Source organism: Lipotes vexillifer, unplaced genomic scaffold, assembly GCF_000442215.2.
Source record: "Lipotes vexillifer unplaced genomic scaffold, Lipotes_vexillifer_v1.1 scaffold1003, whole genome shotgun sequence".
NCBI lineage: Eukaryota > Metazoa > Chordata > Mammalia > Artiodactyla > Lipotidae > Lipotes > Lipotes vexillifer.
The window spans coordinates 2,048,923-2,052,479 of NW_006798890.1; positions in this window are offsets into that span (position 1 = coordinate 2,048,923).

The window sequence follows — 3,557 nt, forward strand, 5'->3', positions numbered from 1 at the left end:
CTCTCTGTGTGAGGCATCTTTTGGGACCTTCCCCTTCTAGGTGATATTCCAACAGCGCTTTGTAGCTTGACCCCGGTAACAAGCCTTCTAAAATCTAATGTGTGGCAGAGTGCATCAAAGTTTTAAACATGTGTATAGTCTCTGACACAGAAATTTCATTTCTAGGAATCTATTCTAATAAAATAATCAGATAAGTGACAAATGGACAAAGATGTCTAGCAATGCTGTTTATAAAATGGGAATCTGGAAACAGCTCTGCATCCATACATTAGTAAGTATGATATGTACAGGCATCATATATCATACTTTATAGTGGGATATAAATCATATATAAATATAGAATGGTTACTTCTGGTTAAAGATGGTAAAGAGAATTTTACTCCACTCTCTTCCTCAAAAGTCATTCACAACAAAAAAGATTATAAAGAGGAAGAAAAAATTTTCTCTTCAAGGAAGGAGTTACAACCTCTAACTGGGAAGCATACTCGCTAAGTACTGTGAGATCAGGATTCAGTGAAGGAGGAAGATGAGACTTGACATGCTCTCCCAGAGCTAGACACTTTCTTAAACGTGTCACAGTTCTGAAAGATTTATCCAACAATCCTTTGATTAGATTGAAGCGATCTTGGTCTGTAGGCAGCTTCAGGATGGAGAATGTCCCCACAGGGCTCAGGTTAATCATTCAAAATGGCGGAGGAGGTGGAGCTGAATGAGGAGCCAGGCAAGATACACCAGCAGAGGCTGCTGGAGGTACCGCATGGTGAAGGAAGGTGTCTTAGATAGCTTGGGCTGCCGTAAAAATTACCATAGACTGAGCAGCTTAACACACCTTTATTTTCTCACAGTTCTGGAGGCTGAAAGTCTAAGATCGGGATGTCAGCATGGTGGATTTCTTGTGAGATGTCTCTTCCTGGCTTGTAGATGGCCACTATCTTGCTGTGTGCTCATATGACCTCTTCTTGGAGCAAATGCAGAGGGAGGGAGGGAGGGAAGGAGGGAGGGAGAGAGAGGGAAAGGAAGAAACTAATACAGGCCCTACAAGGGAATGCCTTAGTCACTTGGGTTGAGTTGGATTTCCCTTTGGAATTATTAAGGCTGAAAGGAAAGTGTGACAGTGGAACATGTTTGTACAGGGAAAGAGAGCACTTTCTGGTATCATTTTTAATGTTTATTTTATTTTTGGCTGCATCGAGTCTCAGTTGTGGCACGTGGGATCTTTCATTGTGGCATGCGGGCTTCTCTCCTGTTGTGGCGCAGGCTCAGTAGTTGCAGTGCACAGCCTCTCTAGTTGTGACGTGCAGGCTCCAGAGCACGTGGGCTCTGTAGTTGTGGTGCACAGGCTCCAGAGGATGTGGGCTCTGTAGCATGTGGGTTGCAGCATGTGGGTTCTCCAGTTGTGACCCACGTTCTCAGTGGTTGCGGCAGGTGGGATCTTAGTTCCCAGACCAGGAATCAAACCTGCGTCCCCTGCATTGGAAGGTGGATTCTCAACTACTGGACCACCAGGGAAGTCCCTCTGGTGTCTCTTCTTATAATGACTAATCCTATCCTATCACTCTCCCCCCCACCCCATGAACTCATTTAACCTTGAATGAGTCCTACCTCCAAATAAAGTCACATTGGGGCTTAGGGCTTTAACATATGAATGGGGGTGGGGGGAGGGCACAATTAAGTCCAGAGCAGGTGGTGAGAAGGCAGCTCACCTTGGCTCTATGAGCCCCACTGCAAAGGAAATAACGAGAGTATTCAAGACAACCAATCTAAATCAAAGTTGCAGATTGCCCTAGCTTACAGTTCCTCTTTCTATATTATGTTTCAGCAAATAACAAGCCCTATTAAAAAAGAGCAATCAGAAAAGATCCAGAAGAGGATTGCTTTAGGTCAGGGTCTCTAGAAACAGAGCTTTAGAGAGGAATGGTTGTAAGAGTGATTTACTGAGGGAGTGCTCTCCGGAAGCAGAATAGGTCAGGGGAGAAAGTTAATCAAAGATGGCTTCAGCTGAAGTCTGGCCTCAGCCTGATGCCACAGGGAGCTTTGGAGCTTGAATGACACCAAAGAGGTATGCTCTCCAACTTGGAGGCAAGGGACCAGGCCTTTGTGCTGTCAAATCCATCAGTCATTGGCCATGGGCCACCCTCAGGGGAACATAACCTCTCAGGCATTGTAGCTCCTGCTCACTTAGAGCAATTCTCAGGAGAAAAGACACTTGTGAACCATTAGCAGCCAACACTCACAGCAGCTGGCAGACGGATGTACTGATGTGGAAAAGGGATCTGGGCAGAACACTGACGGCATCTATAGTAACAATAGTTCTCAAAGTGTGGTCCCTGGAACAGCAACCTCCTCCTCATCGGAGAACTTGTTAGAAATGCAAATTCCCTAGCCCAACGTCAGATCTATTGAATCAGAAACTCTGGTGGTGGCGGGGGAAACCCATGAATCTGTTTTAACAATCCCTCCAGGTGATTTTGTTGCATGTCAAAGTTTGAGAACCATTGTGCTATAGGGACCTATGACTAGAAACTATAAGACAAAAAGATGGGAGGGGTGCCCAGAAAAATAAGGCAGTTACAGGACACTTGTTGCAACAGAAATTACACAAAGAACACATCAAGAATGGAGACCCGATAGTTATCTCTCAAAAAGTCAAAAAGAGGGACGTCCCTGGTGGTCCAGCGTTAAGAATCCATCTTCCAGTGCAGGAGATGAGAGTTCAATCCCTGGTCAGGGAACTAAGATCCCACATGCTGCAGGCAACTAAGCCCACGTGCTGCAACTACTGAACCCGCCCACTCTGGAGCCCATTTGCCACAACTAGAGAGCCTACGTGCCACAACTACTGAGCCCACATTCTCTAGAGCCCACGTGCCACAACTAGAGAGAAGCCTGCCTGCCGCAACAAACAGCCGTGAGCTGCAATGAAAGATCCTGCATGCTGCAACTAAGACCCAACACAGCCAAATAAATTAATTAATTAAAAAAAAAAAAAAGACAGAGAGCTCAAAGAGGTGCGAAGATTTAAAGAAAAAGGAGACACAGAAGATGAAAATTGAGCTGGCAGAGCTGAGAAAAGAAATGGAAGAGAAAAATAAACTGTTTCAGAGGTGAAATCCACATAAGAAGCAAAGGGATGATGATGATAATTGTAGCAGTCAGCATTGAGTTAGGAAAACTGAAATCAATCTAGATATATAGTTAAATCTGGGAAGGAAATAATGCAGGCAATTTGTTACAAAGTGTTGGGCTGGGAAAACAAACAGAAGATGAGAATGTAACCCAGAGCTGAAGACCGTGGGCCACACTCACTGTTGATCAATGGAAGCACCATTACTGCCTCTGAACAGAAGCCACTCCACCACCATGGCTGGTGATCCCAAAGCAGCTACCATGCACAGTCCCCTGCAATCCCTACAGCCAGAGGTGGAGAAAATGACTTCTGCCTTCTGCCCACCTCTAATCTCCACCAGTGCTTCGCATTGGCAGAACCTAACCAGAATGCAGTGTTCAGGCTTCTACCTCCTGAAACCCAGAGGAGAGTGCGGAAGAGTAGGAAAGAG